The sequence below is a fragment of the Ursus arctos genome, unplaced genomic scaffold (genome assembly GCF_023065955.2).
Source record: "Ursus arctos isolate Adak ecotype North America unplaced genomic scaffold, UrsArc2.0 scaffold_37, whole genome shotgun sequence".
Classification (NCBI taxonomy): Eukaryota; Metazoa; Chordata; class Mammalia; order Carnivora; family Ursidae; genus Ursus; species Ursus arctos.
The window spans coordinates 23,798,510-23,826,306 of record NW_026623053.1 but is presented as its reverse complement, the minus strand read 5'-3'; the positions used below and the strand labels follow the sequence as shown (position 1 = coordinate 23,826,306).

Here is a 27,797-nt window from a genome sequence, read left to right as displayed (position 1 = left end):
TTGTCGAAGTAGTTTATTTTAGGTTAAAAAAAAAAAAGTGGATTATCCTGAAAGCAGAAGGCTGAAATAGCAAGTAAGCTTAGGCACATCCCAATGGGCATGAACAAATAGAAGCCAAAGTAACAAAATGAACTAGGATTCAGTGTTTCCATCTTCTGTTTGTGCAGTAACTACCTTAACAACCTAGAAGCCCCATCAGACAAGGTATTGAATTCAATCAACAATGGTTTCCTAATTATTTTGGCTCTGAGTATGTCTTTAGGGTTTTCAGATTGCTAAAAATCCAGTAATCCCCTCCAGAGGCTGCACACCTGAATCCCCCTGCCCTGCTTCTTTTTGTCTAAGCAATCATGTGTTCCATCAACTAAGACAGTCTTGGTTATGTATGATGAACTATGGCTAATTTCTTTTTTTACAAGCAAATAAATAATTTTGTGGCTCATTAGGCTGATCATTTTTCTGATTCGTTCGACCTTTGCTGTGCTTTTTATCAGCTGGTTTTCTTAGACCTCATTTTCCCCTGCAAAGCTCCAGTAATCAAATGAATTGCCGGACCCATCAATCTAATGCCATGACCTGTTAAAATGGGATTCATCAGAAGAATTTCATTATGTTTTTGTTAGAACAGTTGTCAGAAATCTTTCATTCCTGTTCTCTAGTCCCATTGAGTGACAGGTGACTGATACACACATGAGGGAAGTGAAACCTTTATTAAGAGCTTTAATTTGAGAATGCCAGGTGAGTCAGAAGCTTCCAACATATAGTAGAATCCTTTGCATAAAGGATTTTCCCATAGCCATTGTGGACAATTAAACTTGGGGATCTTCTCCTCTGGAAAGATTAACCCAGGTGGGAGAGTATTCTCAGTATAAACACCAAATGCGTGTTTGAGTAGTAGCAAGTCCCCAAGGAGGATTTAAGTTGTAAGTGGAAAACAACATTTGCAAAGAGGATTTTAGTGTGATTACTGTTTGCTTTAAGACTCATCATTCACTGAAGCAATTAACCTGCAAAATAGAATTATGGGACTGAACCAGGGAAAAGGGCAGGGGTGGATCTTTATTGAACCAGATGAAGATAGTTTACACCATGTGCTTTCCAAGGTTGGACATAATGACCAAAATGGTAATGTTCCCCTCAGCTTGACTAAACTCTGGACAAGCTTCTTTTTGATAAGAGACCCCTGACCTCCTCCCTTTTCTTAGAACGTTTACTTGAGGAAACTTATTGTAAATTCTTTCTCTGCCTTGTTGGGATGTAAATCTTCTACAGTTCTGGAATGTTTTTTCCATTCCTTTGACATGTGAGAAAGGGCCCCAGTCTTCTTGTCTCTGGGAGAGCGTAGGATCCTAACTTCCATAACCAACAATTAGCAAATACAGATGGCTCCACTGACCATCTCATATCCTCTAGGACTAATGTCCTCCAGGACTTTTCCTTTAGCTCATTCTTGTCTTTTATTTCAACACAGATGAGGTCAGTCTTTCTCCCCTATTGCAATAGTCTTCTTCTTCTTTTTTTTTTTTTTTAAAGATTTTATTTACTTATTTTTGAGAGAGAGAGAGAGAGAAAGAGAGCACAAGCAGGGTAAGGGCGGAAGGGTAGAGGGAGAAGCAGACTCCCTGCTGAGTAAGGAGCCCAATGTGGGACTCAATTTTTTTACAATAAATCCCAGATATTTTTAATCTCTACAAATTTGTTTGGTTATATTTTAAAAATGAAAAAAAAATTGTGCATTCGGTTCACCTAGTTTTGACTATCATAATTTATTAGATCACCTAAAAAATATAATGCCAGGTTCAACTCTAGGCAACATTGTGTGCTATAGTCTTCTTTCAGCATGTGTCTCTCTGGTTGCCAAAGGTCAATTAACTCTCCTGGGAGTGAGAGACCCTCCTTGCAGAACTGGGTCAACAAAGCCAGTTGTGCCAGGTGCTTTCCTTCTATCCTGGACTTGATCCCCTGCTCTCATCTTTGATATTGGTTGTATGTCTCATTACTGATTTGGTTTTGTCCTGAGAATGACCTTGTACTTTTTACAGAGAGCATCTGCCACTAATCAGTGGAATCAGAAGCTCTTAGCTTCTGGTTCACAAACACTGCCTAATGCCCACAAAACTAAGATGGTGAACTGGTCTACCCCCTAGAGTCAGTAAATGTTACATCTCATTGTTTTAGAGGGGATCAGGGGCTGATCATCTTGGAGACCCAGGGTCTTGGCTGATAATTACTAACATGTTACATTTCCTTGGTGGGGTTTATATTTGAGTCAGCGAACCTTTAAATTATATTATGTAGTAAGCTACCTACTCATTAAACTGGGCAAGGGTATATATATAGCCCTCAGTCATAAGGGTCAGGAGCCACAAAATTTTAGGTGAAAGGCAATGGCTTCCAGTCTTTCTAAGAAGTGTCTGATAAAGTGTATTCTCAACAACCATGTCGGCTATAAGGTAGTGTACTCTGGAATTAGATTGGACTGACCTGACTGTTTTTTTTTTTAAAGATTTTATTTATTTATTTGACAGAGATAGAGACAGCCAGCGAGAGAGGGAACACAAGCAGGGGGAGTGGGAGAGGAAGAAGCAGGCTCATAGTGGAGGAGCCTGACGTGGGGCTCGATCCCGTAACGCCAGGATCACGCCCTGAGCCGAAGGCAGACGCTTAACTGCTGTGCCACCCAGGCGCCCCGAATCTTCTTTTTTTTAAAGAGAGTGCTGTGCGCAGGGTTGGGAAGGTGCACAGGCAGAGAGAATCTTAAGCAGGCTCCATCATGCTCAGTGTGGGGCCCGACATGGGTCTTGATCTCACAATCCTGAGGTCATGACCTGAGCTGAAATTAAGGGTTGGATGCTTAACTGACTGAGCCACCTAGGCACCGTTGGCCTGATTCTTCTTAAATCCTGTTTTTGCTGCTCATTTGCCTCTTCCAGTTACTGCTCTTGGCTGTTGCTCCTGATTCCTCACTGGGCATTTGAAGGCTTCTGTTTTGATACCTAGATAATGATTGCGGCTTTACTTACACAGTTCCACCCGTCTCCTAAATGGAGTTGGACACATGCTGAACCTTTTGCAGAAAGTGACCTTACCACGCTTATTATTTTTGTGTCACTATCGCCTTAGAAAACCCTAGGGTTCAGCCATCTTACAAGAGAGGGATTTTAACTAAATTATGAAGATTTAAAAGATGGGGCCCAGAATGAAGCCAGAAAAAATAGCTTTCAATATTACTAAATGACATTAATATGCCAAATGATTCTTTGTTGTTAATTGGGAAATAAATGCACATGTAGTAGGTATAACATGACCTCTGACCACAAAATATGGTTACATATTGACTTTTAATAACCACATTATGGTAGGTAGAGCCCTTACTGAACAGCTGCTTCATATTAGCTTCCTCCTAATGCCCACTATGAGACCCTCAGAATTTATAATCCAGTTTGCCATTTGGTGGGGTTTCCCATTGACAGTGCCCATTATCATAATGCCAACATCCATGTCCAGGGTGTGTCTCAAGTGCTTCCTGTCCTTGGCATGCCAGAGAATCTGTGGGTTCTCTGCTGAGGTGGGAAATCTAACTTCTTTTCTGCTGAGTGTCACACTTTTTTTTTTTTTTTTTAATAAATCAAGGCCTAGATAAACAGTCCCTCTCTTAAACAGTTCCTAACGTGAGCCCCTTGGCTATGATTTTAACAAATCTCATTAAAAAATGCCTCCCTTGTTCCCAGTGGTCTTTAGTCTTTCCTCTTTCCCAAGTGTCCTCCCTGCCCCCCCCCACCCCCTGTGCCCCTTTCATAAAACGTATGCTTCTTTCTGCCCAGCTGTATAATAAAGCTCTTGGGGAAACACAAAATATATGCCAGGAGGGACATGGAGCATGGGAGAAGAAAGGTGGGATATTGTTGACTTTAATAGCATCTAGGCTCTACTTCAGTGAGGCAAAAATGTCCTGATAAACTTACAAAAAGAGACTCTATAAAATGTAGACCCTAACTTACTTTGAAGGCCTTTCCTTTTATTTTCAACTCTCCTTGGTTGCCCTGTTTTCTTAGAGTTGACCTCTGCTGGGAGGCCAGCTAAAAGCCACCCTACAAAAGCTCTAGAAGAGGTGAGTGTCAAGGAAATGGACTGACCTGGTCTTTGAAGTAAGAGGCACAGTGCACCTTGAGATCAGGCTGTTAGTGGACATTATTGGCAGTTCTGCTGCTGCTACCTCTGCCCCTGCAGAGAGAGGGGCCAATCAGTTGGGGGAAAGGCAAGAACAAGAAATTAAGGGGAGAAAACCAATAGGGGCAGAGCATTTTGAATTATCTGCCTGGTAATTGATTCTCTATCAAACCAAAATGAAACTTTTTTTTTTCCTCCCTCTTCTGTAGGAGATCTTAATTGACATGTTTTGAATCGTTTTTTTTTTTTTTTTAATTTGCTTTTGGTTTTTCTTTTTCTCTCCTGCTTATAAAAGGTGATTACCAGGGAAGCTGCTTGTGAATCCTATTTTCGCAGGGCCTGATTGTACAGATAGTTAATCTGGTAACTCTAACCTGCATTCTCTTTTGCCTGGAGATTGGGATTTCAGGATTTCGATACCAAGGATAATTGAGGAAAAATATTATCCTTCTCTATGTTTTACAAGGTTATTATGAATCATTCATAAGGTCCTACAGTTAAGGTCCTTGCATTTCAGAGAAGTTTAACTTAAGAATATTTTTTCTCATCTATTAAAAATTCCCATTTTATACATTATGGTTGCAATTGTATCCTCATTTCTGAAATATATCCTTGCCACCTACCGATTTTAATAAACAAAGAATTTCCAACATCATGCAAAGCTTATAAAACTCATGAAATGTTCTTTTTGTATTTTTAAAATAAAAAAATTAAGTTGTAATTGTGATAGAAATAATCTATAAGAGGCATTTTAAACAAATTTTAGTATTGGTGACAATAATAGTACCCAATTATATGTCCTGTATTGTTTGTATTTTAGACCTTTGACAAATGAAAATGTCTTTTCTAGATGAGAAAATAAGCTGTGTTCTATGGCTAACAAGATTGAAACTCATCTTGACTTTGAAGAAGAAACAAATCAATTTGGTTTTAATTGTAATGATGGATTTTTTTCCCCCATTGTACCGATGTCTTAATTATTTCCCTTTAGGGGTGCCTGGGTGGCTCAGTGAGTTGGGCATCTGGCTCTTGGTTTCGGCTCAGGTCATATTTCACAGTTGTGGGATTGAGCCCTGTGATAGGCTCTGAGTTCAGTGCAAAGTCTGCTTCAGATTCTCCCTTCCCCTATGCCTCTCTGTGCTATCTCTCTCCCTCTAAAATAAATAAATAACAATAAAATCTTAAAATAATCTCCCTTTAAAACTTTCATAGAATAGTTTCAAGAAAGGCCTATATTTACAAATTATGTGAGACGCAATAGACCATAGTGATTTAGAACATAGATTTTTTTGGGGGGGAGTTGTGAAACAAGACAGGAATTTATTTCTGTGAGGCCAGTACCAGGAAGAGTGCAGACTAGTGGTCCCAATGGTTGTCTCCAAAGTGCTGAAAATACATCTAGGTTTATATAAGGAAAAGATAGGACAAAGGTCAGTGGGTACATGCAGCGGGACAGTAAATGTCAGATTTGATGGTTGTCTTGGGGTCAATCATGCAGGGTTTGCTGGAGTCGGGGCAGTTGTAATTGCTTGAGGGGGTAGTTTCAGGTCCTATCACAGGATGCTTTGCCCATCTGGGTCTTTTGACTGAATTAAAAGGTAAGCTGGAAAAAAAATTAATTTTCTAGTACTTTCTAGTACAGATGGAGGTTTAAAACAGAGGTAAAGTTAGAACACAGATTTTTAAATGACCTCAGACCTGGCTTCGAAATCTGGCTCCACAATTTACTAACTGTATGACACAACTGAATTTTTTCATACTTCTGAGTCACAGTTTTCATATTTGTAAATAACATTGACTTTAGTGCAGTTTTTTAAGGGATGGGATGCTCTGTACAGTACACACTAAGTGTTCATTAAATGGTAGTTATTTTTATGATTATGCATATCAAAATCAGGATGCTAACTTGGAACTGAAAATTATTTTATTAAATATAAGATGCAAAATAGAGTAAAACCTCACTAATTTGGAAATTTGACTAATTGAGAGGAAAGTAATTTTGATTCTAAGAACAAATATTTATTGGGTCCTCACTATGTTCTATGTGCTATGCAACACGAACATCCCTCTTGCCAACCTTTGGGATATCGATTCATTAATTACTTGATTTTTTTTTTTAAACTACTTACCTCCACTGGCTCCTTCCTTTTAGCTTATGAAATAGAGTTCAGATCTCTCTCATTCTTTTTTTTTTTTTTAAGATTTTATTTATTTAATATTTGAGAGAGAGAAAGAGAGAGATTGAGAGAATGAGTGGGAGGAGGGGCAGAAGGAGAAGCAGACTCCCTGTGGAGCGGGGAGCCTAATGTGGGCCTCGATCCCAGGATCCTGGGATCATGACCTGAGTTGAAGTCAGACGCTTAACCGACTGAGCCACGCAGGTGCCCCAGATCTCTCTCAATCTTAACAAAACAAAACAAAACAAAATAAAAAAGAGAGAAGGAAAAGAAAACAAAACACCCCTTTCTTGATCCTGTACCCTTCAATTCAACACCAAGTTTTCCATGCAAGAATCCCGAGAATTACCCAAGATCCCAAGTTCTTTATCATCTCCCATATCCAACAGATCAGGTTTGGAATGATCTGTTTATTGTATCATCTCTTCTCACTGGGAAGATACTGCCTTAGGGCATGGCTTCGTTGTTTATGGTCTAGCCCTGGCAATAGCCTCCCTTACAGTGTTGCTAGAATGACCATTATAAATGCAGATCTGATTCTCATTCCTCCTCTTGAAATCTTTCAATTCTCTCTTGTAGAAAAAGGTCCAAACTGCTGAATATAGCATATAGGAATCTTTACAACGGGGGCCAACCTACCAAGAGCATCTTGATTCCTTTCTATTCCTTCCCCCTCACTATCTCTGAATTCTACCCTCTGGTCTATTGAATCTCTTACTACATCCAGAAAAAGCCTATTAAGTAGCTCTAGTAAGTCAAAAACAATCTCTTTTTTGCTTGTTTTCTCTGTTTTGCCTAAGAAAATAGTTCCACTTCAATTTTACACATATATTTGCACTACTAATTTAATCAGGACAGATATTCTTCACCAACATTTTTTTTTTTAAATTAAAGCATGAAATTTGCAAGTCATACCCATCAATGAATGTAACATAATAGCTAGTATTACATGCTTCCACAAAGAAATTCTGGTGATTGAAATTTTCCTCATTTACTCACATAATTATTTTCTTCACCTATTTCTCCAAGAGTCTGTTAGCACTGTTAGGGGATAAACTGTATCTTATTCATTGTTATATCTCCTGGACCCAGCACACTGCTCAACGAAGCTTTGTTGAATGAAACATTAAATGGATGTATGGACAAATGAACAAAAGAAAAGCCTGAGGAAATATAACCGTATTACATAATGATTCAAATTTAGAGTTTTTTTGTAGGGCTTCTTCTGAAATTTCTTTCTTATCTCATTCCTACTGACCAACAAAAGAGAAAAATAAATAACAGAAAGCAGTCAATAATTACAAAGTGAATCTTACCAGTCTAAAATTATAAGCTGTGTTCATACCTCACTGATGGTGGTGTAGTGAATACTTTTTGAATGATGAAGACTAAAGTGATGATGACATATACTGTAAGTTCTTGATGTGATTGAAGTAAAACTCCCAGAAGATAGACATGCTGTTATTTCACTGGTGGTGTAATTGACAAATAACTTATACGTTTGCTCTACTATTGTGTTAGTAACAGAATTTCACTTGGCTTTTATCGCCAATTTGGGAGACTTCAAAATTTAATTTCAGGTGGTTGCCTGAAAAAAAAAAAAATCACATTTTGTTTTTAAGTAACTACATTTGAGCTCCAAGGTTTCAATTTAGTAAACTATCTCTCAGAATGCATTAAAATATAAGCAGGTTAACTGAAGAGCAGTGAAGTTTAATTAGCACATGAGTTTTAGAAGTTTTTTTCTAATGGATCCCTGGACTAGATTTTGTGCTTTAACAGAGACATTTATCAGTCACATGCCAAGTTTTTAAGTGATCTCAGATAAATGATGAGGTGGACAGTCCTAAAATAAATTAACTTGTAATATTTTATTGATTAGGACAGTAGTTCGCTACTTTAAGCAAGATCAAAATAAAAACGGCTTAAGCAAAATAGGAGAATTTTCTCTGAAAGATAAAAAATATTCTGTACTTTTTTCTCTGATTTTTTTTTTTTCTCGAAAAATCTTCTAATTGACTGTTCCATGATCTAGAGTGTTAATCTTGGCTGCACGTTCTAAGCTGGTACATCACCCACACATCCAAGTTCCAGCCTACAGTAATGGAAAAAGAAATGGCTTCAGTAACTGTCATGTTACTTTAATAAAGCTACCTTTTTGCACTGAAGATGTCTCAAGAATTTTTTCTTGGCTGTCGGCTCTGAACCCCAACCATTTCCTACATCAATGGATAGTGAAGGGCAATGAACAGTCTTCTTTGCAATGTGCAACCTCAAAGACAAAAGGTTTTCTATAGATAAATAAATCTCCACTCTGTACCTTCTAGGGATGAATCAATATTTTAGAATTGTGAAGAAGTCTAGGAAGAATGCTAAAAACCTGGAATTCTTTCCTGGCTGCAATTACCAGATGAGGAGGATATAAGCATTTTATCCACCTTTGCATGCTTCAGTGTGTGGTTCATGTATAGTTCAGTGATGTGCAACTTGGGAAAAGAGAAAAATAAGAAGCAACAATGGCAACATTTGAATTGTTACATCTTATGCAAGTATCCCTTGCTTTTCTAAACTTTGCATTAACACACCTCACTTTTATGAAGGACCATCAGGACCTGTTTTGGCTAACTGAAAGAAATCCAAAGAGGATTTCCATTTTTAAAAAAAAATTGATTTATTTATTAGGGAAAGAGAGAGAGAGAGAGAGAGAGAGAGAGAGATAGAGAATGCTTGAGCATGCGCGTTAGAGTGCCAGAGCAGGCAGGCGGAGGGGGGGAGAGAGAGAGAGAATCTCAAGCAGGCTCCCTGCTGAGCATGGAGCCAAGGAGGGCTCCATCCCAGATCTCATGACCCTGAGATCAAGACCTGAGCTGAAATCAAGAGTCCGAGACTTAGACCCCTAGGCACCTGAGGATTTCCACTTCTATGAAAAAATGTGGAAGGTGAAAATACGGTTTACTGTTTGTTTTATATTCAGCAGTTTTAGAGGCATAGTGTACCTTGAGCAGGGAGAGTGGCTCCACCAAGCTCCTTCCCTGGGAACTACACTCAGCCTCTCGGCATCAAGTCGCCATAGCTGTGAATGGTGTCTATGAGCATCCATGCTTTATCTTGGTGTATTTTGTGCATTTGTAAGCAAGATGTGTCCTAAGGTATCAGAAAAGCCTAAGAGAGGTTATTTTTGGGTCTGGAAATGCTCAAAAAATTTTTGGTATGAATTAATGGTAATTACTTCTTCACTTTATGTCATTTTGGTCTATGAAAGGTTTTATAGGAACTCTCTACTTTGGGGTAGCAGGGAGACTCTCTACATAGTTCAAATTCTTTTCTTCAGTATGCTCAGATGGCAACACCAACACCAACATGAATTCCTGGGCTTGTAAAACAGGACATCAAACCTCTCTGGAAGTGTGTATTGAAGAGAAGTGGCTAAAGTTATTTTGCGTTACTCATTGTCCGATATAGCCATTTCTTAACGAAATTTCATGTCCAGTTTTCATTGCAGTTGCTTTTTAGGAAGAGAAAACAACTCCTGGGAAAACGAAATTCTTTTAAGTTCTCTAACAGGCTTCTGTTGATCTAGCTACTACTGACTTCTGATGAACCAGGTTTCCCCTGCTTGTTTGTCCAGTTCTCTATCACATGGTGACTAAAGCTTATCTTCTGACATTTGTATAGTCATTAGAAACACCTTTAGGCAAAGGATGACATCAGAATAATTTGCATTAGAAACGCTATTATTCACTGAGATTAATTAACAGTGTGGTATTTAGGGAATTAGCATTACAACTCCTCTTGTTGCTAGCTGTGGTTTGTGTCCCCTGCAGGGATGACACCGAATGAAATCTTGCAAGTCATTTCAAAATACAATAACTCTCTGCGAGAAGTAAAATGTGCACTGAGCCAGTCCTAGAAAATACTTTAAAAAATTGCTTGCCAAGTTCCCTTGTTTGCATGTGTTAGATTTTGGTTAGCTTTGCTCTAATTATAAGTTTATAACCAACCTGAAAGTGCAAGAATCTTAGCAACTAGCTTTGAATACAAAAAAGTTTCTCCCAAACTCTCAATGGATTTGTTAAAGAATTGGTTCTTTGAACTCCTTGGAACGTAGCTGGTATTTCAGCCCGGTGATGTGTCCCTTTGCCTCAGTCAGTCCTGATTTCTGACTGTTGTTTCAGTATAATTATTAATAATGCCCTCTCTTTCTCCCCCAAATTGTCTCTGTTGAGTGATAAATTATATAGTCCCTCTAATTATCGTGAACTTGAAGTTAAAGCAATTCTCTTTTTAAAAAAGTACATGTTCTTAGATGAGCTTAGTAAAACTTGGATGTAATAATAGTAGGTTTAATGCTTGATGAGGGATACGAAATTTGAGAGTAAGTAATGCCACTTCCTGCTTCTAATCTGGTAAATCAGAGTTCAAGTCTATTATTGCCAATTTAGTCTTTAGGCATTCATAGACTTGACATTTGTGATGTGGGGCCATGAGCTGCTGGTCAAGAAAGAATCCTTTTTCAGTGCAGAAAAGGTGCTTTTATTATAGTATGGAGACAGGGCCCATGGGCAGAAAGAGCTGCACTTTGCTATATGACGCTGGTGGTTAATATGCTTAGTGCTCAAAGGGGAGCGGATATGTAAGGGAGTATTAGATCATAAATACCTTCTTCGAATTTCTACTCATAAAATTACTTTCACAAGTTTTTTCTGGTGCTTATCATTCAGCTTGATATTAACTATTGGTGAGACGTACAGACAGGCATGAGACCCTTTAAGAATGTAGCAGCCAACAGTGCAAGAGGGTTCCTGCTCCACAACCTCACCAACACTTGTTGTTTCCTGTCTTGTTAATTTTGGCCATTCTAACTGGTGTAAGGTGGTATCTCATTGTGGTTTTGATTTGTATTTCCCTGATGGCTAGTGATGTTGAATATTTTTTCATGTGTCTGTTAGCCATTTGTATGTATTCTTTGGAGAAGCGTCTGTTCATGCCTTCTGCCCATTTCTTGACTGGATTATTTGTTTTTTGGGTATTGAATTTGATAAATTCTTTATAGATTAGTAAAAAGAAGGGGCACATGCACCCCAATGTTCATAGTGGCAGTGTCCACAATAGCCAAACTGTGGAAGGAACCAAGATGCCCTTCAACAGGTGAATGAATAAAGAAGTTATAGTACATATATACAATGGAATATTACTCAGCCATCAGAAAGGATGAATACCTACCATTTGCACTGACATGGACGGCACTGGAGGGGATTATGCTAAGTGAAGTAAGCCAAGCAGAGAAAGACAATTATCATATGGTTTCACTCATATGTGGAATGTAAGGTATAGAGCAGAGGACAACAGGGGAAGGGAGGGAAAACTGAATGGGAAGAAATTGGAGGGTGAGACAAACCATGAGAGACTCTGGACTCTGGGAAACAAACTGAGGATTACAGAACAAAGGGGGATGGGAGGCTGGGGTAACCGAGAGATGGGCATTAAGGAGGGCATGTGCTGTGATGAGCACTGGATGTTATATGCAACTAATGAATCGTTGAATATTACAACAAAAACTTAAGATGTGCTATATGTTGGCTAACTGAACATAATGAAAAAAAAAAAAAAAGAAAGAAAAGAATGTAGCAGCCAGCACATATTTGGTCCTTATAGGAACTATGCAGGCTGTAGATCAGCCTTCTGGGCTAAAGGTGAACATTTTTCTGCTTCTACCCTTTCTCAGTTTGAAGATCCATGGCATGTTAGAATTAATGTTTGGTGAGACACACATTAGACTTATGCTATATAGCCTGTTGCAGTGCCAGCACATTTCAGAGCAACTTTGTTACATGCCTCTCCTGAAGTCTTCAACTGTGATATCTGCTGAAAGAAGCTAATGTCTAGATTCTCATTCAACCCCATATTGATTTGAGTAAAGTTGGGAACTTGAGAATTGAGACATTGTGCCTTGTATGTGCTAGATTTTCAATAAATACTATTTAGTTGAAAGGCAATGCTCTTTTTTTTTTTTTTTAAGATTTTATTTACTTATTTGAGAGAGAGAGAGAGTGAGAGAGAGAGATCACAAGCAGGAGGAAAGGGTAGAGGGAGAATCAGATTCCCTGCTAAGCAGGGAGCCCAATGCAGGACTCAATCCCAGGACCCTGGGATCATGACCTGAGCCGAAGTCAGATGCTTAGCTGACTGAGCCACCCAGGCACCCTGACACCGTTCTTCTGAAGTGTGCTTATAGATCACAAAATATTTACCTTTTAAGGTATGCTTTGTCAAGAACTGTGAAGAGTTTGAGGTTTTTACCTTACTTGCAAGTTAGTAAGTCACCCTACCACAGTTTTATGCATAGTGACCAAAGACATGAGACTGCTGGGTCAGAGAAGAACTATCACTCATGGCACAGCAAGCAGCATAAGCTTCATGTTCATGTCGGTTCCTCTTGCTCTCTATGTCCTGTGAGTACAATGTGGAGTGGTCCAGGTGGACAATGATCATATAGTGGGTGTGTATCACAGCTGAGGAAATTTGAGCTCAGAGAACTCCAATCCTTCATAATGGGCTGCAAACAAAACTGCTCCATCTTCACCCTGGAGAGAGACATTATTACACTAGACAACAAATAAATCTGCCCTCTGTTCCCAAGGGAGACACTACATCCATTTTTCAAGGCTTTTCAAACATCTTCAAAAATGTAGTCTGGAACAGACTATCAGTGCCTCTGCTTGCAAATTGTGCAGAATCATGAGAGACCCATGGAGAATTTGCTCCTAACATAACTTCGTAATACAGATTTGAGTTTCTAACATATCTTTGCAATACAGATTTGAGGTTCTAAGTACATATGTTATTTTATGTATAACATTAGCTGTCTAATTGCTAAATCTTACTTCTTAATCAGTTGCAGTGATAGACTAAGGATAAATTCTTCTTATCTCTTGATTGTATTCTCATCTTAGTTTACAAAAAGAAAAAGGGTGCATATAAAAACTTGTTAGAGGAGTTTATATCTGCTCTCATTTCTCATTATAGTATGTACCTACTGTTTAAAGTTTTGCATATTTGGAAAACATGGGTACTGTTTTTGAGTAATTTATGTAACCGAGAGGTAAAATAACCACCCCCAGGCATTTATTTAGCGATGGAGTAATTTGCCTTGCTTGTATAGTGGAGAAGGAATGTTAAAGATGATTGTGATATTTTATGCCTGGAAGAAGCCTCCAGCAGTAACCATAGCTCCATGAATATTTTGATTCAATGACTGGGGTTGCCAGATGTCTTCGAAACTTTCATTTCCTTATACATTTTCCACTTCATCATGGTTCTCCTTCTCTTCCTTTCATTTTCTTATAACCTATAAACTGTTGATCCTGAATTCAAATAGTCAAAAAACTCAGATACTGGATGTTTTTTTGTTGTTGTTGAGGGTAAAGTTTATAGTATATTTTTATAAGAAAAAGAAAATGGAAATAGAAAGATAATACCTAACAAAGTCATAACAGGGCTTAGTTCAAAAGTATAACTTCCACAGCATGTTTTAAGGTCAGTGAAGGTTCAGTTTTGCTTCCTAATTCTAATGATACAAAATATAGCAATTATAACTGTAATGGCTACTATTAAAATTTTTAAAAAGGATTTTATTTATTTATTAGAGAGAGAGTGATAGAGCTGTGTGTGTATGTGAAAGAGAGCATGGGCACAAGTGGCAGGGGTGTGGGGGAAGGGCTAGAGGGAGAGGGAGAAGCAGACTCCCTGCTGAGCAGGGAGCTCGACTCAGGGCTCAATCCCGGGACCCTGGAATCACGACCTGAGTCAAAGGCAGACATTAAACTGACTGAGCAACCCACATGCCCCCATAACAACTACTATTTATTGAAGACAAATTATTTGCAAGGTATGTACAAGTGCTTTGTTATTTCTAATCCTCAGAACAATCCATCAGAGTAGGTGTTATCTCTAATTCTCACATCAGAAATTGAGGTTCAGAGGTTAAAGGTAGCTTGACTTAGGTAACAACTCAAGGTCTTCTATGAGCCTGCAATTCTCTTCACATGATCAAAGATAGATGTCACTATGTTTAAGGTGGCTTTCTCATGCCTTACTATTTCTGTTACAAAAAATTCATTGGTGGGGAGGAAAAATTTCCTCCAGTCTTCAAGATTGTTCTAGCTGGTCAAAGAATTGAGTTGACAAGAGACCAATTAACAGGAGAAAATCAAATTTAATTGTATACCTACAGGGAATCCACACAGACATGAGATTCCAAAGTCAGACAGGCAAAATGAGGCATATATGCCATCCTGAACTAAGAAGGAATATGGGTTTGTGTCTTCAAAGGGAAGGATGGCAATTCATAGGAAGATGAAAGAGTACATGTTTGGTAAACAAATGTTTGCTGGGCCATACAGAAACAGTGAGACGCAGAGAGGAATTTTAACAGATTTTGCTAGGTTCCTTCCTGTCTACTATGCCTAGTTCATATTATAATGTAGTTATCTATGGTGTTAATTCTCTTCTAGAAGTGGGTCCTCTATCTAAATTCTTTCAGGCAGTTGGGGGAAGGTCAAAGTCTCTTCCTGTCTTTTGGACCTTGATTGCTTTCAGCTCAAAATAATCTACATGCTGAAGTGGCACATCTTGGGGCAGCCTGCCCTTGGCCTCTACATAATTTATTTTTACATTCATTTTAGATAAATAAAAGCATGAATTATGCATTTAAATTATCTAAAGCCTGAGTATGTATGTGTGTATATATATACAAATGTATTATGTATCTCTTTTTCTGAGCATATGTATAAATATGTATATATGTGTATAAATTTTTAGTAACAATTAATGGTGTGGGTTTTTTTCACCTTGGAAGTTTTCTCTGACGTACTTTGTTCCTTTTTCTTACCTCTCTGTCATCACTTACAGCTTTGTTTATCCCTCATCTATAGCATGTAACACGTTGTCCTGTAATTAGTTTTTTAGGTGACTACTCTGCCTCTATTATCTGTGGAGTCTAAGCTAGTACCTGGAACTTCATTAGTGATTAATATGTGTTTTTGAATGAAAGAAAAAATTAGTTTACTTTGATTGTGTACATTATAAGTGCTGCTGGGGTCTTAGTTTTTTCAAGTAATTTATATGAAGGGCTGTTATAATTCACCAATGTTATTTTTTTAAAAAAAGATTTGTTGATTTATTTGAGAGAGAGAGAGAGAGGAAGAGAGAACCAAGCAGACTTGTACTGAGTGAGGAGCTGATGTGGGGCTTTATCTCACCACCCTGAGATCACCACCTAAGTCGAAAGCAAGAGTTGGCTGCTTACAGACCGAGCCACCCAGATGACCCGCTGATGTTATTTTAATAGCATTGAAAAATCACTGTGAATCTTAAAAATACTAAAATATATTATAGAAATTGCTGACTAATCTAGAATATGAACCATACTGTTTCTTCTCTAACCTATTTCTTTCCAGTCATGGCACTGTACTAATAAGTGTAAAGCCATAGGGCTGGGAGGGAATTTGAGTGGTTATATAATATACTGCCTTATCATTAGGCAGCTTGAAACCTAAGCTAGATTAGGCACTATTCTCTTCTCAGACACTGCCTGAAAAGACAGTTCTACAGCTTTGCTTGTACCACATTCTGTGATTTTGTGTCACTGAGGAAATGTTTCTGAATCCGTAATCTAGAGCTTCCAATTTGGAATTTAAGCATTGTAGGTTAGGCCAAACGTATTGAAGAAATGTAGAAACTCTTTAGTGTTTTTGTATGAATTAAGAAAGGTTAGCTCATGCTTATTCAACAAACAACTCCTAAGTTTTAGTGGCTTAAAACCACAAAGGTTCATTTCTCATTTACAGTATCTATCCCTCATTGTGTCTTTGGGGTCTTTTTGCTGCTTTGTCTGGAGCCCAGGTTGAAGAGCAGGCACTATCTGGAATATTGCCATGGCAGAAGGTAAAGAAAGGTAGTGGGAGAACATGCACTAGTTCTTAATATTTCCATATATTAAGAACACGTGTTGGTTCTCATGTTTTATTGGCCAAAGTAAGTCCTATGACCACACCTAACTTCAAGTAGGCAGGGAAGGGCAATCACATCACATACCTGGAATGAGAGAAAGTCAGAGTATTCGTGAACAGCTCTCATGACCATCACAGCTTCTCACACCATGTTTTCGAGGATAGCATGAAATGAACTTAGAACAAAATATTGTCGCCTGCTAAGGCAAAAATGGCAAGTTTAAGAGCAAAGATTTTTATAGTATATTTAATTTTTTTTTTGGCCTTGTTTGAGTATTCTAAGGCATCAACCAGTATGGAGTAAATTAACCAGAGTATTTATACTTTATCAATGTTAATGTCAAATTCCACTCCATTTCAGACATTCATGAGTATAGGCTCCAAATAGACACATCATTATTCAGAACTATGCCATCCCCATGATTTTACCTTCCTATTGATTATAATCTTCTGTTATTCATTCATCAAGTACATTTTGAGGGTCCAACACTAGAGGGTGCAATGGTGAACAAAGTAGACCTCAGAGGAATGTTTTGGTGTTCTAGAGTTTCACCATAATGGGCCTAAGTGTAGATCTTCTTTTATTTGTTCTATTGGGAATCACTGGACTTCTTGAATTTGTGGATCTATGTTTTTTAAAAAATAATTTCTCAACTTTATCTCTTCAAAAATGGACTCTGTCCTATTCTTTCTCTCCTTCTAGAACTTATAAACTTTTCTTAAACCTTCTCATCCTATTTTCCAGGTCTCTAAATTTCTCTTTTATGTATTGTATCTTGTGTGTCTCCTGGCTTCATTCTACTAATTTTTTTAAAGATGCATTTTAAACTTCCCTGGTTATTGCTTTGGCTTGTGTCTTAATATTTGTTAAAGCTGGTCACTGAGTTTTTAATTTCAATTACTATTGTTTCCACATCTAGACATTTTATTTGGTTCTGTAAAATTGGCTTGGTTATTCTTTATAGTTTCTTTTTCCTTGCTCCTATTTTAAAGCTTATATATTAGTTCTTTAAATATAATATATTAATACTCACTATATTCTGTGCTTATTAGTTCCAGTATCTGAAATATTAGAAAGTTTGCTGATTCTCAGTGTTGGCGCCATGTTTTCCTTGTCGCTCAGTGGTATTTGAATGTGAATCGCTCATTTTTCTTAGACTGCTAGAAATCTTTGTCTTGCATGTCTGCTTATACTAACAGTCCAAGACTACTTTAAGCTAAGCTTTTGACTTAGGTTTCTTTGCTTCCCTTCCAAATTGGTAAAACTGATGAAAATAACTTATTCCTAATTTTATGTAGTAGTTTCTTCCTTTTTAGAGAATTGTGATAAAAATATTTTTTAAGTCTGTAAACAATGTTATCTAGATATTCTTAACTTTTGAAATCTTACAGAAACATGTGTTCAAAAATCCACTCTAAATATTAAAACTGCAAGAATGACAATGTTTCCTATATAGATTTTTTTAAAGCTTTATCTAAAGAAGAAAAAAGAAACTACACATGCTTAGTTAAATTGGGATAAATTTACCCAGGTATCCAAGAATAAAATAAAATTTTATTTGAGAGAGAGGAGAAAGAGATCTTTTAAGGAATTGACTCAAGTGAATCTAGGGGCTAGCAAATCTGAAATCTGTAGGGCAGGTCAGCAGGCTGGAGACTCAGGTAAGGGCGGATGTTGCAATCTTGAATTTGGATTACACAGGGCAACCAACTGAAAACTCAGGCAGTGTTTCTATGTTGTGGTCTTGGGAAAAGTTCCCCTTCTTGGAGAAATCACAGTCTTTGCTTTAAAGGCCTTTGACTGATTGGGTGAGGCCCACTCATGTTGTGAATAATCGGCTTTACTCAAAGTCTATTGATTTGAATGTTAATCACATCTCAAAAGTACCTTCATAGCACCAGGTGTTTCACTAAACACCTGAGCACCATAGCCTAGTAAAGTTGACACATAAGATGAACCATCACAGATGGCTAGCATCTTAGAAGGTTGTTTAGCACTAGGTGTGTTTTCCCATACCCTAGAAGATGTCCCAGTAGGTCTGTTTGACTGATTCTGTTTACTAGCTGCTTCTTCACAGTGCAGCTGAGTCACCTTTCCTTATAGTATCTGCATTCAGTATTCCCTAAAAGTCAGAGTCCTTCTGGGCTGGGTATGCGTATCCAGTGATGAGGGATATCTATGCCACGCCTATCATGATGGCCTGTGGCATGAATCATGAGTCTGCGAAGGGTCATGCCAACCAGATTGGCTCCCTTTGAGTCTAGCATGCAATCCCTTAGAGACACTGGAGTATATAGAGTTACAGCAGAGCAGGAAGAACTGTCCAGGAAACTTACACTCATAAAGAAGCCATCTTTTTGATTCTATCATCTTAGGATGCATTCTTCATATCATTCTGTGGGGGCTGCAAATGATGGTATGAACTTCGATCTTGAGAAATAAGTCAACAGGAACAAAATCATGCTGAACTACTTAGGTTCTTTTCAGTAAGATGAGTCATCTAACCTCATGCTCATCATCTCAGAATGCAACCTCTATAGTCCTGATTCTTGAGCTTCTTGAGATGGCCAGATGATTCTTACATGATGAACTTTTGAGATGAATTTTTCATGTGGCACAACCAGAGGAATCTGCCTCTTTGAAACCACCTGCCAGTTCCCTCAATTGTCCATCTTAAATTCTTGTTTCTGACAGTTTCTTAAGTAGGAGGAAGAGAAACAGAAATTGTATTTAGTTTACATTTTAAGAAGAAAAGGAGCTGTAACTATGTTTATCTCATTCAACTTCCTTGTTGGATGGTTCTATGATGGTGCTTAAACAGACAATATGTGGATATTTGGCAAGTGAGTGAAAATTTGACATAATAAGATAGTAAAATAACTGAGTTCATGTTTGGAAAGTGATATCAAATAAGAAGGAACATCAAGAAATAGAATTTTAAAGCCTATAAATGATCTCATCAGTCAACTTTAGTTGCAAAACTTTCATATGATTAAGTCCTTAACCTATCTTATTATTCTTAATCCCACAGCTGCTAAATATAATGTGCATATATGTACATAGAGTTGTTGAAAATTTAAGAATATGGGCATGAAGCTTTCTGTTCCATTTAGGTAATATGAATTTAGTTTGCAAAGCTGCAGGGAGGCCAGCTTGTGGTCACAAATAGATTTGAGACAGGCAGTTTTCTTTTCAGGTCTTTAGATTGGAATTGTTGTCTGCTGGGGTCCCGGGCTTACTGGCATAGAGTCTCTAATTAGAGGCTTTGTCTTAGACACGTCTTATTCTCAGGCCCTCAAAGTTGTGAAAATGAAAACTCAGGTTTACCTGGTCTGGCAAATGTATTGAAGGCTAAAGCCAGCCTCAGAATTCTATTTTTCCCTCTCGAACTTCACCTTCACTAAGTGTTTGTTTGAGTATACCTTACACTCTTGCCAGCTTATAGATGCATTTAATAAGATTTAAAAATATTTTAGCCAGAATTTTATTTGTTTTCAGTGCAGTGTTGGTCAAGGTACTTAGTCTACTGTATTGCAGCTATGTATATATATTTAAAAAACTTATAAAGAAACATGGAATAAATCATCTCAAATTTGAACTTTATAAATAAAGCTATAAATATAAATATTGATCTCAATATGTTAATCTGTGAAAAAAAATAATGAAAGCTAATATTTAATTTAGTCCTCCCCTCACTGTGCCAGGCACTGAACTAAGCATTTTACATTTTCTAAAACATTTAATCTTCACAACAACCCTATGATATGTGTGTTGTTATTATCTCAATTTTATAGATGGGGCACTAAGACACAGAGACAATTCTTAAGATACAATTCAAGATGTAACCCAATATTCAGATACAATTCAAGATATGCCAAAAAGTGGTGGAATGAGGATGGAAATCTATGCAGTTTGAATTCAGAGTTTTGTAAACACTGTACTATTTCACATTTAGTTAAATATACACAAAAGTCTAGTAAAAACAGCACAGGATGGGGTTGGAAGAATTAGTACCAAAATAATAATAGTGATTATTATTATTAGTAAGGTGGGTAGGAGCTTGGAAGGGATCAGATAGAGGGACATTAACTGGAATTTTAAAGTCCTATGCTCACTATGGGTGAGGTCACTTTCACTCAAAAGAGTTAAATCATTGAGATGAAGTCCCCCAACCTCCCTTTTCTGCACCCAAATCTACTGACATCTTTACTCTTCCTCTTGTTTTCTGCTTCTGGCCCAAGAAAGAGTCTCTGTCCTTCCTTTCCGAGGGTAACCCTTCGTTTGGGGACCTAGGACCTACTTCCTCAATATTTTCTTCCTAATTTTCCCCCTCTTCTTAACTCCTTTCTCTTTGTCTACCAAAAAAACCTTCCATTAAACTTTTTGTCACTTCAAAGTACCATAGACTGTCTTCTTCCTTTCTTTGTTAAATATTTTGAACAATTGTGGTAGACAGAATATGACTTCCCCAAAGGTGTCCATGTCCTAATTCCTGGAAACTGTGAATATATTACCCCACATGACAAAAGGGTCTTCATATACGTATGATAAAACTAGGATTTTGAGATGGGGAAATCCAGGATTATCTGGGTGTGCTCAGTGTAATCACAGGGATTCTTAAAAAATGGGGGAGAGGGGCAGAGGATGAGTCAGAGAGAAATTTGAAGATGTTAACACTGCAGGTTTTGAAAATGGATGAAGGGGCAATGAGCTAAGGGATGGAGATGGCTTCTAGAAGCTTGAAAAAGCAAGGAAATGGATTCTTCCCTACAGCCTCCAGAAGGAAATCAGCCCTCCTGAATCCTTGTTTTCAGCCCGCTAAGCCATACTTTGGACTTCTGAACTCCGGAGCTGTAAGAGAATAGACCTGTGTTGTGTTAAGCCCCCGGTTTGTGGTAGTTTGTTTATAGCAGCAACAAGAAACAGATGCAATAGTCTATGACTCTGTCCATACCTTGACCATCAGAAATCTTGCCTTCTGCTCTTACCACTCCGCTCTCTTAAAGTTCTCTGTGACCTCCTGATCAATCACCAGTGACTCTGACATTGTGTCAAATGAGAGATTTTACTGTTTCAAGGGAGGCTTTTCTTTGCAGCAAAAACCTGTTCAGAGTAACTTTGATATTTAAAATTATTATTCAATTTATCAAGAAGTTACAAATGAAAAATCCAACAACAACATATAAAACAATAGTTCTTCCTTTAGTTTTCAGGCTCACCTTACAAATCTTATTCTATTTGTAAGTTCAGCAAATTTTAACTATCTGTTTTCCAAGAGTCCTTTGATTAGTATTTGGAAACATTCGCAAATTTTATAGCTAATTAGACTCACTTAAACATTTCACCCTGTATTTATAAATTTAATATATTTGATTTGTCTCATAAATACTATAATGATCTTTTTTATAAACAAAATCTTCCCAGGCTCTTAATTCTTATAAATATGAAAAAAAGAATGAAGTTATTAAGTTATTACTATAGTGAAATTTAACTTTCATTAATGGTAATTGTTTTTTTTTTTTTTTTTAAAGTGAGCTCTACATCCAACATGGGGCTTGAACTCAAGACCCTGAGATCAAGTGTTGCATGCTCTACCAACTGAGCCAGCCAGGTGCCCCACCTTTTTTTTTGTTGTTGTTGTTAATATTGATTCACAAAGTTGAATAACTCACAAAATCTTTTACAATTGTTATATCTTTGACTTGGTGTTTCACAACTGGTACTTTTAATATTTGTTTGAAAAATTACTTATCCAAATTCTTGGGGCTTACGTGCTTCTATTTTTTCTTGCTTGGATGACCATCCTTCTGCAGAGTTTCTTAGATGTTTAATTTTCTCCCATTATATTTAGTCTGAAAATAGCAAGTTAAGTAAATCAATGTCCTTCTATTGACAGGAAAAACAAAGGCTAGAGTAATCTTGTCAGTTTGGCTGTTTCATTACCTCCCAATTTATCTTTGTCTGAGATCTGAGTCTTCGTTTGAGCTTCATTTTGTAGGTGTTCCTGAGATATTACAATCCAAGTCCCACAGTAGACAAATTAAGCCAGAATAATTCTAATTCTGTACGTAGATCCTACATACTGGTTTTTTTGTAACAAACAAAACAAAAAAGCTTCAAGCAGCACTTTATGTTCCTTGTATATTATACACGTGTACATACATTAGAGAAATAAAATCCTGCCACCTTAAATTTCTCCTCATAGATTAAACATGATTTTTTTTTTTCCCAAGAGCCTTGGAATAGCTTCTGTTAGGGGATGCTGCTGTGATTAGAGAAGGGAACAGTGTCGTGCCTGCCATTTGAATAAGGATTTAGTGAGGTCTGTAACACTGAGCTAGTCAAAGGGGAAGCTTGAAATATACATCAAAGGGAATTTAATCTAGACAATGCTAAAAATAAAAAGGCCCATTTCATGGAGAAGTGATAATAAAAAAATTTTGGAGTGTGAAAAAGAGATTTATTATCTGGGGAAAACAGTCTGAACAGGTAGAGCATAATGTTAGCTGGTGACAAGTACCATCATCTAAGATTTAATAAGTATCAAAGGACTAGTGTTCACACTGAAGTACAGTGGCTTCCCCTTATCCGCGGTTTTGCTTTCTGCTGTTTCAGTTACCCGCGGGTAACCACCCACTGAAAACAGATGATCCTTCTTCTGACCAATTGTCAGAAGGTTAGTAGTAGCCTTTGGCTAGTCACAATGCTTTTGTCAGTCACCATACTTCATCTCCGCAGGTAGGCATTTTATCATCTCACATCATTGCAAGAAGGGTAAGTATAGTACAATAAGGTATTTTGAGAGAGAGAGACCACATTCACTTAATTTTTATTATATAATCTACTTTATTATGAATTACTGTTGTTAATCTCTTACTGTGCCTTATTTATAAATTAAACTTTAGGTATGTATGTATAAGAAAAAACATAGATATATAAATAGGTTTCAGTACTTTTCATGGTTTTAGGCATCCACTGGGTGTCTTGGAAGATAAGGGGAGACTACTGTACATGCTAATTTATGGATTTTTTTGATTTAGCTCTTTTAAAAGCTGTTAGTATTCACTGATGACTAGAGATATGGAATTTCATTTTTAAGTCAGAATGACTGTGATCATGATATTGATATGACTGGAAGCATCCATCCAGTTTTGCCTTGAATGCATAATTTGCTTTGTTGAGTTATGGTTAGTGTATTTCTAAGGTATGCTATCTTTGTTGGTTGAAGTCTACTAGTCATGAGGTTGAAGTCAAGGTCATCAATTCTGTCCTCTCCAATGCCTGTTACATTACCTAGAATAATTCTCTATTATGGGGCTACAGACAATGCTCAAATTCTAGGTGGCCATCTCACATAATCTTGCCACTGATCAAAACATGGGTGGATAAGAGAAAATGTATTATTACTGCTTGGGAAAAAAAAAAAACAGTTCAAAATGCAAGTCACACTTGTGGCAGCTCAATAGCTTCATTTTCATACATATAATACATATAATAGTAATGCATGCCTTAATGTAACAGGTATTTCAAGACAATATGAAGAGTCAGCTAATTGTGCATGGGGCATAAGTGATTTATTAAAAAAAGGATTTTTATATAATTACCATATTTATTACTAGATGTGTTTCTAGAACGATGTTCAGGAAGAACTCTTTTATATTTATTTCGAAAAATATGTATCTGGTGTTTCAGAGAATAGAAGATGCTTAACAAGATAGAGAAAGAACTATTTTTGTCCTTTAGACCTGCATGCTAACTTTATTTAAACAACTGCCCACTAGCAAGTTAAACAAATCATCTTCAACAAGTGGCTATGTTGTTCACCTTTAGAGGGTTTAGCTCTGCATACATTTTATGAAATATTCTATGTGTTTTACAGCACATTGGCTATATTTAGCTAAACTACAATTTGACAAAAGAAAGGTGGCTTTCATTGCAGTTCCAATTGATTTTGGGTTCCAGTCTGGGATCTCTCCATACCTTCTGTTTTAAAATTCTTGGAAGTGTTGCCTTGGTAGCAGCAACAGCTAAGACTGGCCCTTGTAAGTTGCATGACATACAACTTAGAGTTAATTCTGGCAAAAATAATAAATGTTAATACGCCAACTGTCCCAATACCAAGTTTAAAAATCTTTATCATTATGTAAGCATCTTTTATCTACGATACCATAGAAATTGGTGTTCATGAGTATGCTGTGAGGCATTCCAAGATATGAAGAAAGTGCTGAATTAATAAAAGTTAAATTTTACTTGATGCTGTTTTGGAGTTAGTGTATTTGATTGTATTGTTTGACAATTGATTATTCATGTGTGATATATGAAGTGACTTTCAATTTCCCAGACTAGAGCCTATAAAACTTATGAACAGATTGAGTTCACAAAATATACTTGTATGCCAATTTGTTTGGAACTAGGAAAATATGTTTCCTTGAAAAAAATGTTATATTGTTTATACAGAGAAATTTATCGTAGATCTATTATGTGCCAGGCAATACAGTGATAAAAGAAAGATGACTAATACTTCCTCAAAGACCTTGCAACAGTGGAAGAGTGTGGCAGAGGTGAATGTAGAGTGCTTTGGGGACACAGACAGTGGGTGTCTAAATCATTCTAGGGTCCAAGAAAGGCTATCCTTAGGGGGAAATGCCTGAGTAATCTTAAAGAATAAAAGAATGCTAGCATATTAGTTGTGTCAGTAAGAAGGAGGTGGCTGATGGAGGGGGGCAGCATATATGACCTTGGGGTGGCATGAAATGATAGGGTCATTCAGGTAACCACTAGTGGTTTGTTGTAGTCAGAGCATGGGACTGAGGGGGAGACTAGGGTAGCAAATTGGACATATCACTTTATAGCTATGGGGAGATTTTGATGTCTCATTAACAGGGAAGTGAAATCATTAAGTTAATACTTTGCAAAGACTACTCTGGTAGCTCTGTGGAGGAGCAATTGAAGGGGTGTCACAAGATAAGGAAAGGCAGGTAATGGGCAAATGCAGGTGTCCAGGGGTGAAGTGATGGGGACAGAACTGTAGAAAGTCTTATCATTATCCTCATTTAAAAAGCTTTTTGACTTCTGCCTGTGTCCCATTCACTACAGAGGGTCAGACCAATCTCTTTGAACTGATTGGAAAATTGATACCACACTGCTTTCCATTTCCATACTACTTTTCTATCTCGCCTGAGTCCTGCAGGCCGATCTCCTTTTTCTTTGCTTCAGCCACAAAAAATCCTGAAACTTAAGAAAACAGATAACGTTGTATATAGGGCATGAGAATGGGGGAATGGAATTGAGGAGGTCTTCAGGTCTTCATACCATATTTCTGTTGGGCTCTCCTGGGACCATTCTACTATAACAAATCCACAAGATTTATTGGATTAATTGGATGCTTGGAGAGTGAGAGAAAGGGAAACAATTTAGGGTAATTCTCATTTCTTATTCAGGTAATGGAGGTGTCATTTGTTGAGATAAGGCTCACAGGAGGGGTTATAAAATATGAGGGAAAGAAAATTACAGTTTTGAGTGTTTGGGATATCCAGAGTCAGGTTAGTACATTTTTATGGTACTAGGACTCAGGAGAAATGTGGCTGGTGGTGTAGACAAGCGAGTCATCTGGCCTATTGGGTCTCATTGAAAATGTATTTCAGATCAACTCACTTAAAAGATTGATGAAAGGGGGCGCCTGGGTGGCTCAGTCGTTAAGCATCTGCCTTCGGCCCAGGGCATGATCCTGGGGTTCTGGGATCGAGCCCCACATCAGGCTCCACCGCTAGGAGCCTGCTTCTTCCTCTACCACTCCCCCTGCTTGTGTTCCCTCTATCGCTGGCTGTCTCTCTCTCTGTCAAATAAATAAATAAAATCTTAAAAAAAAAAGAAGATTGATTAAAATAAATTTAGGAGGGAGAGACACAAGCAATTCTGAAATTTAAGAAGGCAAGCTGAAGAAGAGGCTTTTTGGAGGTGGGTTCCTTCATTTAAACTAGAGGGATCATTAACTCTAATCCAAATATCTAAAACGTTGCCTTGAAAGGAAGGAATGAAGTTCCCTTTAAAAACCTGATAGTCTTGTCTCCCTGGTAGAATGGACTGTTCAAGCACAATGTTGTGTTTACAGAAAGCTTACATAAGATTTCTAAATTGCAAAGTAGAATTAAAACATAGGAAAAAAGTCACGAGGGGTGCCTGGCTGGTTCAGTGGGTAGAGCATGCGACTCTTGATCTTGGGGTTGTGAGTTTGAATCCCCTGTTGGGGGTAGAGTTTACCGAAAAGAAAAAAAAAAAAAAGAGAAAAAATCATGAATAGGATGTGGTAAATAAGTAGTCTCTTCAAGGATCGTGTTTGTTTGGAGAACAATGTTATACTATATAGAACAATTTCAGATAAACTGTGGATAAATATGCCAAAGGGAAACAGCCAAAGTACAGAGAATTCTATAGAAAAAATTTACCCTTAAAATGTTTGTTCTAACAATCACAGGCTGGCATGAAATATTCTGAAGTCAGCAATTCTGAAGAAGCCTAGCCGTTCTGAAGGTCAAATTTCTTCTTGTCAATGACAGCAGAACAAAGTAACATACAATGAAAAGAAACCAAGAGTAACAAAGTTTTTCTTTGCAAGAGTCCCTGTTTGTGGACATTTTCCTCAGTCCTTTTCTGCTTGGTAAAAATCCTTTTCCTAAGTAAACAAGTTTGAATGGCTGTACGAGAAGTTGACCCTTTTTATAAACGAAGAAGAGTAATCCTTAGCAAGGTGAGAGTCCACCCAAAGCTCTGTTGCCGTGCTCTGGGCTTTCTAAAATGTCTCAGTTTTAGGCATCTGCAACGCAAGGCTAATTTTAATTGGGAAACATACCTTCTAATGATTGTTTGGTGAAACTAAATGTTACAGAGTTTTTTTCCATTTTCACACATTTCAATAATCCTGCTTAAAGTCTGGAGTTCTGCTGGATGGACAAAAGCTATTTACTAAATCATTTTAACAGAAGGCCAATCACTCATAATTGATAGGTAAACTTTGTGGAATGGCCAATAAGATGGGTAACTTCTTTTTGTCTCCACCCCCATAACTGCAGGTGTATATGACTGAATCTTGTTCCATACTGCTGAATGATAGGATTCAGTACTTTATACTGCATTGCCTGGCATATAATATTCTCTTTGGCAAGCTGACATCCTCCCATCATGAGATATGGCCAACCCTGGAAAACATTGCTGACATTAGGCTCTGTTCTGCTGATGTTACACAAAACTGCAGGTTTTCAAACATGGCATTGTTCCAGAAATCTATGCTATTTTTCTTAGACAGCACAAAGTGATACAATAAAAAAAGTCACATCTGTTCTTAGTTGCCATCTTATTTATCAGTTTGTACCTTCATCACCATGACATCAACTTTTCAGGTATTCGTATAACCTGGAATTCCATAGTCCAGGTGAATTAAGG

At 37.5% G+C, this 27,797-nt stretch overlaps 1 long non-coding RNA gene across 1 annotated transcript in view; it reads left to right on the top strand.

Moving 5' to 3' along the window:
* The window catches only part of LOC130542575 (uncharacterized), a 104,638-nt gene extending 78,411 nt beyond the window's left edge, over positions 1-26,227 (top strand). The window contains exon 3 of the long non-coding RNA XR_008957232.1: positions 21,890-26,227. This is a non-coding gene — a long non-coding RNA (uncharacterized LOC130542575). The remainder of the gene's footprint in view (positions 1-21,889) is intronic.
* The last annotated feature ends 1,570 nt before the right edge of the window (positions 26,228-27,797 follow it).